A 15,263-nucleotide genomic window follows, 5' to 3' on the forward strand; every position below is an offset into this window, starting at 1 on the left:
AGAGAAAGTCAATATAAGTATTTATGGTTTAGTGCAACGAATACGAATGACTTTGTTATATAAAAAACCTCTGTGGTGTCATTGCATATTATAAAATTCTCTTGGTGATTAGAGGATATCAGAATGAGAAGCTCATCCCTCTGGCTTTTATTTTTAAGAAGTCTTATGGGAAGAGATTGAATGAACATTGTACAGAGGGTACAATATGAATGAATCTCCACGTATAATTCAAATTGGCAAATATTGGATTCTGTTTATAAGATTGTCTTATAATTCAAAAGAATCACATATTGAATACATCAGCTTCTCACCATCTCTGCCATGCATGATTCTGTTTCATTCCAGAATACATTTATTTTATGGTTTTTAACATATTCATGAAAAATTCACAGTGGATCTTTAACATAGTAGGGGCTAAATTTGCATGGCTGTTCCTCCATACACCTGCCGGATCATGGGTGGGATCTGATGGGATAGCTGAGACGAAGGCTGGGATCTGGATATGCTGGGTCCTGCTCTAACTTGGGATTTCCCACTCTGCTTTTTAAAGAGATAGAGCTTCTACCTATCCCTTACAAGGCCAATGATATGGAGAGTCCCCTCTTCTTCAGCCTATATCTGGAAGTCAGAACACCCAGTTAGATGAAGTGTACTAGCCTCCAGACAGCCACAAGTGAACTAATTAAAAACAAATTCTATTATTGGTGTCCTGGTTAAGGGTACTGAAGGGGGCACAAAAGAGGTTTCTCTAGAGAGGGAACAAGCACTACTCACAGATAGCAGCCAGTTGTTGGAGTTTCCAGTAGAGTGCCATCTCCATGCAAATGAGAGGCCCTCCCACTGATCCCAGAAACTCCAGCAGGGTCAGTGTTGGAGGACACTGCCAAGCATGTTCCCAGCATAACTGCTTGGATATCCTGAGCATTTTCAGAGCCAGTGTGTGGGAGAGAGTCATTAAGTCCTTTATGAGGTATGTAGCATTATAACCAATGTTTGATGTCTGTACAAGCATTTATAGGTATGTATTTTGCTGGGGCATTAGTATTTAAAGTCTTCTCATTTTGCTACAAGATTGTTTCAATTGTATTTACAGAATCTTGTTAACATAATGGAAAAACTGGAATTACTGGGATTTAAGAAGTCTTTCCACAGCCAAAATGCACAAATAAATACCAGAATTTATAGGTTGACATTTTGGGAGTTTAACAAATATGCCATTATGTTCCAAGATAGCAATATACAAGATGAACACAGTGTGGGGAAGGGAGCTGTGTGTATAAAAGTCTGCATCTGTGATTTGCATCACAACAGTTCCTGTCATTATCATTTGTAGTCAATGTATTGCAGCAGAAGTTGATATGCGTAGTGTATCATTTTCAGCTAAATCACTTTGATATTAGTGACCTTGAAAGTGGTGCATGTATTCCTCCAGGCTACCCTCAATTAGCGACCAGAAGAAACAGATTTGTTCTTTTTAATAGCTCTTGTACACCTGTCAACTTTACTGCTAAAAATGCATGGCCAACCTTCTGTCTTAGAGGCATCCAGATAAAGGTTGATGAGTGTGTTAATATCATCGTATTTTGGAGGAACTTTTGAATTCATTATATTACAAACTTGTTGATCTCCTCTAGCATTGTTCACGAACAAATGAATATAAAAATAAAGATCGCGTGTCCCTTGGGTATCAGTTTTTTTGCCTAATGTCTAATTCACAAGTCATTTTCTGTATGTTTGTATTTCTTCCACTCTTTTTATGACTCTTATACACCCATGTTCCTTGGCTTCACCAATTCTTTGCTGTTATTCTGTTTCTCTCTTTCTGCAAGTTCTTGTCCGTACTGTCTCCCTCAGTAACTTTCAGTGTTAGTATCAGTCTCACATGTTCCTTCTATTGATCTACTGTACTTGTGTCCTTTGCATTTTTTTGTATAAAAGATGAGAGTTCACATCTCATGGGAGCCAAATTCAACTCATCTGATGTGGGGTTCTGAGTCTGGCAGGGATGGCCATAATAGAGGCCATCACGTTGTTGCTGAAACATACACCAGTATAACACAAATTGGAGATTGGGGCCTGACCAAGTAGGAGCTAGGTCTGACCCAAAATAAAATTTGTCAGGGTCTGGCCAGAAAATGGCAGTGGATCTGATGGCATGACCTTATCACTAGCAATGCATTCAGCAACTACTCCAACATAGGTTGACGAGATTGAAAAAGAGGACTTGGATTGGGTACGTTCAGGGGCTAGGGCCTAGAGCAGTGAGATCACACAATCCATATCTGTAATGGAGAGGGATAAGAACTTAAGATTGGGAGGGGAAGAAGCAAGGCTTCAGGTCCAAAGCTGGAACAGGAGGGAGCACCATAGGGACTGAGATCTAATGCTGGAAAGGGAAGGACTGCAATGAGTTCTGGATGCAGGTGGGGTCTGGGTGGGGAGTGAACAGATTGGGATTTGACAGCCAAAGGTAGGTGAGAAATTTGGCAAGTTCTTTGTTGCTGGCCTTCTTATTTTTAGGGGCTGGTAAGCAATGTTCCCTCTAAGCTGTGCAGTCACCCAATAGTTCCTGCACAGGTCGTGCACAAGTCAGTTCCTTTAAGTTAATGCGCGAGCGTGGCAATTCAAAAAAATTTAAAGGACCTGCGCACTTAAATGAATCAGCCACGCACTACGAAAAAAACTGTAGGGTAGGTTGCTGGTAAGCATTGCCAGCTCTAGAGCGTTGTTGTAGACCAGCAACTGCAAATTTGAAAAGGGCATTGGAATTGGCAGTTCAGATGATTTCCTGGACACTGATCCTGCTGCTTTCTTCCTTTTAAGATTTGCATCCAACCTCCCCTGCTCCCCCGCGCCTTGCACCTGACTTGCAGAGCACAGCTAAGTCCCAGGGGAATGGCATGAGGAGAGATGTGCTCCATGGAAAGTGTGGGCAGAGTGAGACCTGGTTCCTGCTCCTAAAGCTACTCTGAGTCAGGAAGGGAGTACTCCGTGTGGCCAAGAGAAGCAGGGAGGAAAGGGAGCAGAACTAAAGGGTTTGGCAGGGACCAAAGCTGATCAGGATGGGTAAAATGCTCAGAGTAGAAGATTAACGAAGGGGAGAATGGAAATTTACCATGCTGGCTGAAAACAGATTGACATTTTTCCAACAATATGATAGGTGCATTGTGTTATGTAGTTACTCTGTTCTAATGTTGAAATCTGATTGATCCATAGTATCACAAGGTTAGCTTAGATCAACTGACAATGTCAGACTTATGACCATGTTACAGATACAAGATTTTAAATAAAGCAGACAAATTATGGATGGTGAAAGTAAATAGGAAACTCAGAAAAAAATCAGTGGAGGGACAGATTAGCAATCAGAGTGGTGGGACAAGAAGCTATGCACAAGTTCAAAAATGGCTCTCGATAGTTACTGTCGGGAAACATGATTCTGAGCTATTAGATTTATAAATGCTTTAAGGAAATCTTGAGGGAATTGGATGGTTCAGCTAGATGGACCAATTGTCTACCTGTGCCTGAAATTGTGTTATGTTACTATCACAGACAGATAATGAATAGCATATTATCCAAAGAAACTTGGCAAAGAAAAGTCACTCAGCACCATCCAGGTCAATCGTTTCCTTGTTATCTCTTGACAGTTGACAAAGATCAGTCAGAATGTTCCCAAAGTAAAAGTAATGCTCAAAGCAAACAAGAGTTCTAAAATGAGAACACATGCAAAAAACATTTTGTTCTTAGTTCGATGAAAGTAACAACTGAATTACTATACATAGTGATTTGGTTCCATCTGGATCATATTAATCTATGTCAATTATGTATTATAAATTTTGGTCTGCCTCCAAAGAAGATTACATGGAGGCATATTTGGAAACAATAAATCCAGTTCATATGTCAAGGGGGATGCATTGTCACATACCCGAGATTACGCTAACATAAAAGTAGATAATGGACAGTGCGAGCCAACTGGCAAGTAAGGGGCATGGGAATTTCTTATTGGTGCGGCTGACACCACTGAACCCAAGAAGCTCTCTATGGCACACTCAATTTTGTTTTGTTGAAATGAAGGAAACCCAAATTAAATTGTAAAAATGGATTTTGAAATATATGATTCTTGAGAATTTTATTTTGTTAACAGTAATGGAAAACTGCAGCCAATCACTATGCAACACTGATCTTATTTAAATGTCTGAACAAACAGGCCACTTAGCTGGCGTAAATAATAAAAAGACAGATTTTACTGAAGAAAGACCCTTTGTCCAATTTGATTTCTTCCTTTACCACCACCCCATTACACATCTTCAATGAGTCTAGTTACTGTCCAACCACAATTCCTGAGAACGCATCTCAGCTGTTGATCACCTGGTGCAAATAAAACAATGTTTCAAGGTGTTGCTCATAATGGGTTAGGGGCTATGCTTTTTACACTAGGTTCTCCATACTATATAGAGATAACACCACAACTACTGTTTTACTAAGACTGGATAAGTCAAGCTCTAGTTTTATCAAATGGTGTTCTGGGGTGTTTACTGGTTCTTTGGGGATCACATTCCAAGACTTGGTTCTTAATTCAATGGAAAGTGCCAATGACTGTTTTTTTATTGTATATATACACAAAACATGCCCAGTGCCTGGACCTGAAGAAAACTGAGTGACAGGTCTGAAGAATGCATGGAAGGTGCCCAGACCTGAAATGCTAAAGAAACTGGAGGAAAAGAGCTGAAGGAAATGTGGTGGTAGGGAAAAGGGTAGGGCTTGGACTGGAGAGTTTGAAGAAGCTGAGAAGCAAGGTTCAAAGGAGTACAGCAGATGCCAATATCAAGGGGTGGCATGAAGAAAAAAAGGGGAATGGAGCTAAAGGCAACTTGGCAGGTGGCAGCACAGGAGGGTGCTGTAGTAGATTTGATAAAAGGATACCAGTGCCAAGGAGGTCCACATGTGAAGAATAAGTGCCAAAGTGGTATTGTCACTGGACTAGTAATCCAGAGATGCAGGGTATTGCTTTGGGGACATGGGTTCAAATCCCACCACTGCAGAAGGTGAAATTTGAATTCTGTTAATAAATCTGGAATTAAAACCCAGTCTAATGATGCCCAAGAAATCATTGTCAATTGTTGTAAAAATCCATCTGGTTCACTAATGTTCCTTTAGGGAAGGAAATCTGCTGTCCTTACCTGGTCTGGCCTACATGTGATTCCAGACCCACAGCAATGTGGTTGACTCTTAAATGCCCTCTAAAATGGTCTAGCAAGCCACTCAGTTGTATCTAACTGCTACAAAATTAGTAAAGAATTAAACTGGATGGACCATCCAGCATCAACCGAGGCACTGGAAACGACAACAGCAAACCCTGCAAAGTCCTCCATGCTAACATCTGGGGGCTTACCCCAATGTTGGGAGAGCCGTTCCACAGACTAGTCAAGTAACATAGAACATAGAACATAGAACAGTACAGCACAGTACAAGCCCTTCGGCCCACGATGTTGTGCCGAACCTTTAACCTACTCTAAGATCAAACTAACTACCTACCCTTCATTCTACTATCATCCATGTACCTATCCAAGTAACAGCCTCACATAATCATACTCACGGAATCATACCTTACAGACAAGGTCCCAGACACCACCATCACAATCCCCAGGTATGTCCTGTCCCACCGGCAGGACAGACCCAGCAGATGTGGCAGCACAGTCGGGAGGGAGTTGCCATGGGAGTCATCAACATTGACTCTGGACCTCATGAAGTCTCATGGCATCAGGTCAAGCATGGTCAAGGAAACCTCTTGCTCAGCTGATGAGTCAGTACTCCTCCATGTTGAACACCACTTGGAGTAAGCACTGAAGGTGGCAAAGGTGCAGAATGTACTCTGGGTGGGGGAATGTCCATCACCTTGAGTGGCCTGGTAGCACCACTACTGACATGGCTGCTAGAGTGGGTCTGCGGCAGGCAGTAAGGGAACCAACGAGGGAAAAACATACTTGCCCTTGTCCTCACCAATCTGCCTGCTGCAGATGCATCTGTCCATGACAGTATTGGTAGGAGTGACCACCACACAGTCCTTGTGGAGACGAAGTCCTGCGTTCACATTTAGGATACCCTCCATCGTGTTGTGTGGCACTACCACTGTGCTAAATGGGATAAATTTTGAATAGATCTAGCAATGCAAAACTGGGCATCCATGAGGTGTTGTGGGCCATCAGCAGCAGCAGAATTGTACTCAACCACAATCTGTAACCTCATGGCCCAGCATATCCCCCACTCTACCATTACCATCAAGCTGGGAACTAACCCTGGTTCAATGAAGAGTGCAGGCGGGCATGCCAGGTGCAGCACCAGGCATACCTCAAAATGAGCTGTCAACCTGGTGAAGCTACAAGCCAGGACTACTTGCATGCCAAACTGCGTAAGCAGCATGTGATTGACAGAGCTAAGCGATCCCATAACCAACGGATCAGATCTAAGCTCTGCAGTCCTGCCAAACCCAGTTGTGAATGGTGGTGAACAATTAAACAACTAACTGGAGGAGGTGGCTCCATAAATATCCCCATCCTCAATGACGGGGGAACCCAGCACATCAGTGCAAAAGATAAGGCTGAAGCATTTGCAACAATCTTCAGCCAGAAGTGCCGAATTGATGATCCATCTCGGCCTCCTGCTGAAGTCCCCAGCATCGCAGATGCCAGTCTTCAGCCAATTCGATTTACCCTGCGTGATATCAAGAAATGACTGAAGGCACAGGATACTGCAAAGGCTATGGGCCCTGACACCATTCTGGCAATAGTACTGAAGATTTGTGCTCCAGAACTTCCAGCACCCCTAGCCAAGCTGTTCTGGTACAGCTACAACACTGGCATCTACCCGGCAATGTGGAAAATTGTCCAGGTATGTCCTGTACACAAAAAGCAGGACAAGTACAACCCGGTCAATTACCGCCCCATCAGTCTACTCACAATCATCAGTAAAGTGATGGAAGATGTCGTCGGCAGTGCTATCAAGCGGCACTTGCTTAGCAATAACCTGCTCAGTGATGCTCAGTTTGGGTTCCGCCAGGGCCACTCAGCTCCTAACATCATTACAGCCTTGGTTCAAACATGGACAAAAGAGCTGAACTCAAGAGGTGAGGTGAGAGTGACTGCCCTTGACATCAAGGCAGCATTTGACCGAGTATGGCATCAAGGAGCCCTAGCAAAACTGAAGTTAATGGGAATTAGGGGGAAAACCCTCTGCTGGTTGGAGTCATACCTCGCGCAAAGGAAGATGGTTGTGGTTGTTGGAGGTCAATCATCTCAGCTCCAGGGCATCACTGCAGGCGTTCCTCAGGTTAGTGTCCCAGGTCCAACCATCTTAAGCTGCTTCATCAATGGCTTTCCTTCAATAATAAAGTCAGAAGTGGGGATGTTCGCTGATGATTGCACAATGTTCAGCACCATTTGTGACTCCTCAGATACTGAAGCAGTCTGTGTAGAAATGCAGCAAGACCTGGACAATATCCAGCCTTGGGCTGATAAATGGCAAGTAACATTTGCGCCATTCAAGTGCCAGGCAATGACCATCTCCAACAAGAGAGAATCTAGCCATTGCCCCTTGACATTCAATGGCATTACCACCGCTGAAACCCCCACTATCAACATCCTGGGGATTACCATTGACCAGAAACTGAACTGAAGTAGCCATACAAATACCGTGGCTATAAAAGCAGGTTAGAGATGAGGAATCCTGAGGCGAGTAACTCAGCTCCTGACTCCCCAAAGCCTGTCCACCATCTACAAGACTTAAGTCAGGAGTGTGATGGAATACTCTCCACTTGCCTGGATGGGTGCAGCTCCAACAACACTCAAGAAGCTTGACACCATACAGGACAAAGCAGCTCGCTTGATTGGCACCCCATCTACATTCACTCCCTCCACCACTGACGCACAGTGGCAGCAGTGTGTACCATCTACAAGATGCACTGCAGCAATGCACCAAGGCTCCTCAGACAGCACCTTCCAAATCCACAACCTCTACCACCTAGAAGGACAAGGGCAGCAAATGCTTGGGAACACCACCACCTGCAAGTTCTCCTCCAAGCCACACACCATCCTGACTTGGAATTATATCACCGTTCCTTCACTGTCGCTGGGTCAAAATCCTGGAAGTCCCTTCCTAATAGCACTGTGGGTGTCCCCACCCCACATGGACTGCAACAGTTCAAGAAGGCAGCTCACCACCACTTTCTCAAGGGCAATTAGGGATGGCCAATAAATGCTGGCCTAGCCAGCAACACCCACACCCCGTGAATGAATAAAAAAAATTACACCAGGGCATGGTTGGTGATTGACCAGCCAGGCTGGTTCATTTTTGGGACCTGGGGGGCGGAAGGATATGTTTGTCACTGGGGACTGTGATTCATCCCACTCACTTCCAGATAAAACTGTAGGCACATGCTGAAATAGGTTGGGTGATCCTGGCATTTCGAAAGCTTAGCAACACTCCGTGCTGGTAAGTTATAACTGTTTAACTCCAGTGGTACCCTTGCATATGCTCTTGGGTCCCTAAGCCTTGACTCGGCAAGGGTGCACTTAAACTCTCTAGACTTAGGTAGATGAGGTAAGTTCTTTAAGGGGAGGGAGTGTACATGCCTTTGAGTATTTTTTAGCTCCTTTGAGACATTGGGTTCTCCCATGCAGCCCTGGAAACACCAGGAAATTTGGCACAAACACTGAAGTTACAATGAGCAAGTGGGAGAACCCCCGGTGGAAATTCGCCAACTTTTACTCTGCATTTAGTACGTCATTTGTGGCTCATTTGGTAGCACTCTCGCCTCTGAGTCAGAAGGTTGTGGGTTCAAGTCCAGGACTTGAGCACACAAATCTAGACAGACATTCCAGTGCAGTATTGAGGGGGTGCTGCACTTTCAGAGCTGCTGTTTCCCAGATGAGATGTTAAACCAAGGCCCCATCTGCCCTCTCAGGTAGGCGTAAATTTATGGAGAACTCCCCCTGACCGATATAATAATCACCCAGATGATGCCAGTCAATTTGATACAATGGTAAAATTCTTCCGGCACTGACTCTCACTGGCTGTCTGGTCCTCTGACACTGACTCTCACTGGGAGTATGGTCCTCTGGCACTGATTCTCACTGGGAGTACGGTCCTCTGGCACTGACTCTCACTGGGAATACGGTCCTCTGGCACTGAATCTCACTGGGTGAATAGTTCCCTTGGCACTGACTCTCACTGGGTGAATAGTTCCCTTGGCACTGACTCTCTCTGGGAGTACGAACACCTGAAATGAGCTCCCATGGCAGTATTTTGAAGAAGAGCAAGGGAGTTATCCCCAGTGTCCTGGCCAATATTTAGCCCTCAGTCAAAATCACAATAACAGATTATCGGGTCATTATCACATTGATAATTGTGGGAGTTTGCTGTGTGCAAATTGGCTGCCGTGTTTCCTACATTACAACAGTGATTGCACTTAACATGGTTGTAAAGCATCTTGAGACGTCGCATTGTCATGAAAGGTGCTATATAAATGCAAGTCTTTATTTATTTGCGCTACAACTACAGCATTGGTGAAAACTCAAATATAGAAGAGAAGCTGAGTCAGTCTGGAAGGCAGAGCAAATATAGACCTGTTAAGGCACAAGTAAAAAATGCAAGGCTGGATTGCATCTATTTTAATGCAAGGAGTTCTTCTATTAAGACAGATGAATTGAGGGCGTTGATCAGCACATGGAATTATGATATTGTTGCTATCACAGAGACATGGTTGAGGGAGGGGCAGGACTGGCAGCTCAATATTCCAGGGTATAGAATCTTCAGGCGTGACAGGGGAGGGCATAAAAGAGGAGGTGGCATTGCACTGTTGATCAAGGAGTCAATTACTGCAGTAAGGAGGGATGATATCTTAGAAGGTTCCCCAAATGAGGCCATATGGGTAGAACTTAAAAACAAAAAGGGACAATCACTTGGCTGGGAGTGTACTATAGGCCTCCAGTCAGGGAGAGATAGAGGAGCAGATATGTAGGCTAATCTCAGATAGGTGTAAAAATAATAGGGTAATAATAGTAGGGGATTTCAACTTACCTAATAGCAACTGGAATAGTCTTAGTGTAAAAACTTAAAGGAGGCGGAATTCTTAAAATGCATACATGAGAGCTTTTTGAGCCAGTACGTAGAAAGTCCTACAAGAGAAGGGGTGGTACTGGACCTAATCCTAGGGAATGAAGCTGGACAAGTGGTAGAAGTGTCAGTGGGGGAGCATTTCAGGGATAGTGACCATAACTCTGTAAGATTTAAGGTAGTTATGGAAAAGGACAAAGACAGGCGGGAAATAAAGGTACTGAATTGGGGGAAGGCCGATTTCAATATGATAAAACAGGATCTGGCCAAAGTGGACTGGGAGCAGCTACCTGTAGGAAAGTCTACATCAGACCAGTTGGAGTTATTCAAAGAGGAAATAGTGAGGGTTCAGAGCCAACATGTACCTGTTAAGGTGAAGGGTAGGACAAACAAGTCCAGGGAACCTTGGATGTCAAGGGATGTAGAGGATTGGATCAGGAAAAAAAAGGAGGTTTATGGCAGATTTGGAGCGCTGAAAACAGCGGAGGCACTAGAGGAGTATAGAAAATGGAGGGGGTACTAAAAAAGTAATTAGGCGAGCGAACAGGGGACATGAAAAAACACTGGTGGGCAAGATAAAGGAAAATCCCAAGGTGTTTGATATGTATATTAAGGGCAAGAGGAGAACCAGGGAAAGAGTAGGGCCCATGAGCGGCCAAAGTGGCAATCTGTGTGTGGAGCCAGAGGACATAGGTGAGGTTTTAAATGATTACTTTGCATCTGTGTTCACTATGGAGAAGGACAATGTAGGTGTAGAGATCAGGGAGGGGATTGTGATATACTTGAATATATTAGCATTGAAAGGGAGGTAGTGTTAGCTGTTTTAGCATGCTTAAAAGTGAATAAATCCCCAGGCCCAGATGAGATGTATCCCAGGCCATTATGTGAGGCAAAGGAGGAAATAGCAGGGGCTCTGACACAAATTTTCAAATCCTCTCTGGCCACAGGAGAGGTACCAGAGGACTGGAGGACTGCGAATGTGGTGCCATTATTCAAGAAGGGTAGCAGGGATAAACCAGGTAATTACAGGCCAATGAGTCTAACAATAGTGGTTGGGAAAATATTGGAAAAAATTCTGAGTGACAGGATTAGTCTCCACTTGGAGAGGCAGGGATTAATCAGGGATAATCAGCATGGCTTTGTCATGGGGAGATCGTGTCTAATTAACTTGATTGAATTTTTCAAGGTGGTGACTAGATGTGTCGATGAGGGTAAAGCAGTTGATGTAGTCTACATGGACTTCAGTAAGGCTTTTGATAAGGTACTGCATGGGAGATTGGTTAAGAAGGTAAGAGCCCATGGGATCCAGGGCAATTTGGCAAATTGGATCCAAAATTGGCTTAATGGCAGGAGGCAAAGGGAGATGGTCGAGGGTTGTTTTTGCGAGTGGAAGCCTGTGACCAGTGGTGTACCGCAGGGACTGGTGCTGGGACCTTTGCTGTGTAGTGTACATTAATGATTTAGATGTGAATATAGGAGCATGATAAGTAAGTTCGCAGATGACATGAAAATTGGTGGTGTTGTAAATAGTGAGGAGGAAAGCCTTAGATTACAGGACGATATAGATGGGCTGGTAAGATGGGTGGAGCAGTGGCAAATGGAACTTAATCCTGAGAAGTGTGAGGTGATGCATTTTGGGAGGACTAACAAGGCAAGGGAATTTACAATGGATGGTAGGACCCTAGGAAGTACAGAAGGTCAGAGGGACCTTGGTGTACTTGTCCATAAATCATTGAAGGGAGCAGCACAGGTAGATAAGGTGGTTAGGAAGGCATATGGGATACTTGCCTTTATTAACCGAGGCATAGAATATAGAGCAGGGAGGTTATGCTGGAGCTGCAGAAAAGGCTAGTTAGGCCACAGCTGGAGTACTGTGTACAGTTTTGGGCACCACACTATAGGAAGGATGTGATTGATTGGAGAGGGTGCAGAGGAGATTCACCAGGATGTTGCCTGGGCTGGAGCATTTCCGCTACGAAGAGAGACTGGATAGGCTAGGGTTGTTTTCCTTAGAGCAGAGAAGGCTGAGAGGGGACATGATTGAGGTATACAAAATCATGAGGGGCATTGGTAGGTTAGATAGGAAGAAACGTTTTCCCTTAGTGAAGGGGTCAATAACCAGGGGGCATAGATTTAAGGTAAGGGGTAGGAGGTTTAGAGGGGATTTGAGGAGAAAAAGTTTCACTCAGAGGGTGGTTGGAATCTGGAACGCACTGCCTGAAGAGGTGGTAGTGGCAGGAACCCTCACAACATTTAAGAAGTATTTTGAATGAGCACTTGAAACGCCATAGCATACAAGGCTACGGGCCAAGTGCTGGAAAATTGGATTAGAATAGTTAGGTGCTAAATGACCGGCACGGACACGATGGGCCAAAGGGCCTGTTTCTGTGCTGTGTAATTCTATGACTTTATGACTCTATGACAAATTACCTCCCAGAAATGTTGGGGAACATAGGGTCTCGTGAGAAGGAGGAACTGTATGAATCAGTATTAGTAGGGAAATGGTGTTAGGGAAATTGACAGGATTGAAGGCTGATAAATCCCCAGGGCCTGATAATCTACATCTCAGAATACTTAAAGACATGACCTTAGAAATAGTAGATGCATTGCTGGTCATTTTTCAAAATTCTATAGACTCTGGAACAGTTCCAATGGATTGGAGGGTAGCTAATGTAACCCCAATACTTAAAAAAGGTAGAGAGAAAAAAGGGAATTATAGACCAGTTAGCCTACATCAGTAGTGGGGAAAGTGCTAGAGTCCATTATAAAAGATGTAACAGCAGAGCACTTGGAAAACAATGACCGGATCGGACAAAGTCAACATAGATTTATGAAAGGGAAATCATGCTTGACAGATCTACTGGAATTTTTTGAGGATGTAATTAGTAGAATAGATAAGGGAGAACCAGTGGATGTGGTGTGTTTGGACTTTCAGAAGGCTTTCGATAAGGTCCCACATAAGAGATTAGCGTGCAAAATTAAAGCACATGGGATTGGGGGTAAGGTACTGATATGGATAGAGAACTTGGCAGACAGGAAACAAAGAGTAGGAATAAACCGGTCTTTTTCCAAGCGGCAGGCAGTGACTAGTGGGGTGCTGCAGGGATCAGTGCTAGGACCCCAGCTATTCACAAAATATATTAATGATATAGATGATGGAATTAAATATAATATATCCAAGTTTGCAGATGACTCAAAGCTGAGTGGGAGTGTGAGCTATGAGGAGGATGCAGAGAAGCTCCAGTGTGATTTGGACAGTTTGAGTGAATGGGCAAATACATGGCGGATGCAGTATAATGTGGATAAATGTGAGGTTATCCACTTTGGTGGCAAAAACAGAAAGGCAGATTATCATCTGCGATAGATTGGGAAAGGGGGAGGTGCAGCAAGACCTGAGTGTCCTTCTGCACCAGTCGCTGAAAGTCAGCATACAGGTGCAGTAGGCAGTTAAGAAGGCAAATGGTATGTTGGCCTTCATAGCGAGAGGATTCGAGTACAGGAGCAAGGATGTCTTGCAGGGCCTTGGTGAGACCACATCTGGAGTACTGTGTGAAGTTTTGGTTTCCTTATCTGAGGAAGAATATTCTTGCTATGGAGGGAGTGCACTGTAGGTTCACCAGACTGATTCCTGGGATGGCAGGACTGACGTGTGAAGAGATATTGGGTCGATTAGGTTTGTATTTGCTAGAGTTTAGAAGAATGAGAGGGGATCTCAAAGAAACCTACAAAATTCTAACAGGACTGGACAGACTAGATGCAGGAAGGATGTTCCTGATGGCGGGGGAGTCCAGGACCAGGGGTCACAGTCTAAGGTTAAGGGGTGAACCATTTAGGACTGAGATGAGGAGGGATTTCTTCACCCAGAGAGTGGTGAACCTGTGGAATTCTCTACCACGGAAAGCAGTTGAGGCCAAATCATTAAATATATTCAAGAGAGAGTTAGATATAGTTCTTAGGGCTAAAGGGATCAAGGGATATGGGGAGAAAGCAGGAAAAGGGTACTGAGCTTGGATGGTCAACCATGATCGTATTGAATGGCAGTGCAGGCTCGAAGGGCTGAATGGCCTACTCCTGCTCCTATTTTTCTATGTTTCAATGTGTAGGAAACTCAGGTTATTTGCTTCATTGAGAAGACAAAAAAATGTTGGGGTCTACTATAATTTGCAGGGTCAGGGAGGTCACTTAATTTGCATGATCCAGCCAGGCACCTGCACCACCGGGGCCACAACGGCAGCAAAATGCAGTGGTCCTGGGGTGTTTCCTCTGTCAACCCACACCTTCATCCCAACCACCAGATAAATCTCTCTGCAGTGCCATTGGGCCATTGAAAATGTCAACATTTTTGGGGATTCCTGCCCTTGGCCACCAAGACAGGCATTACATCTGTTGTTCAGCAGCCTGTTACACCTGCCAGCCAGGATGGGGAAAGATGAAACTCCTGGCCGGGGAGTCCTCACCACTCTTACACCTCAGGTCTTCTTCGGGTTAGGCTGAGGCTTTGCCCCTAACAAGGCCCTGACTAAATTTATAGCCCTTCTGCTGGACTCTCACCAGAGTTATCACAAGAGTGGTCCAGGAGGGTTGGATTTTTGGCACCAAGATCTTTAAAATAAACACAATCAGCCACATGTATCTGAATTTCCTAAAGCATTCTTCTGATATTTGTGCATACATTCTAGGAATGTTTGAGAAGAGATTGGCATGAATGGAAAAAGGCCTGCCTCAATTGCCAGTATTTGATAATCTCAGTTATAGATCATGGACTCTATTAATAAAATAATTGTTTCGAAGAAATTAGTAATAATTTAATATTTTATGATTAAATTCATCCATATCTGATTTCAGTCTTATTGGGCCAGAGTTTATTCCAGTGATGGGGATCCCAGTGGTGGGCCGGAAGGTGGGGAGAGAACCCGTCTTAGCCCTCTGTCAGGCGCCCGTTAGAATTCCATGGCAGGCAGGCAGGCAATTAACTCCGATGGTTGAGGGGGTGGGGGTGGGCGGTGGCAAGATTGCTGCTGGGGGGCCCTGGAATGCCCCCAAAGGTGGGACCACCCCGACCCCATAAGGAGGCCACCACAAAATTGAGGTGGAGGTGGGAAGAGGCCCTTAAGTGGCCATTATGGGCCTCAATTAGCCTGGGGTTGGAAGGCTGT

At 44.5% G+C, this 15,263-nt stretch overlaps 1 protein-coding gene across 6 annotated transcripts in view; it reads right to left on the reverse strand.

Moving 5' to 3' along the window:
* The window catches only part of LOC137380600 (adhesion G protein-coupled receptor A3), a 582,693-nt gene that overhangs the window by 28,560 nt on the left and 538,870 nt on the right, over window positions 1-15,263 (reverse strand). The window lies entirely within an intron of this gene.

The sequence above is a fragment of the Heterodontus francisci genome, chromosome 20 (genome assembly GCF_036365525.1).
Source record: "Heterodontus francisci isolate sHetFra1 chromosome 20, sHetFra1.hap1, whole genome shotgun sequence".
NCBI lineage: Eukaryota > Metazoa > Chordata > Chondrichthyes > Heterodontiformes > Heterodontidae > Heterodontus > Heterodontus francisci.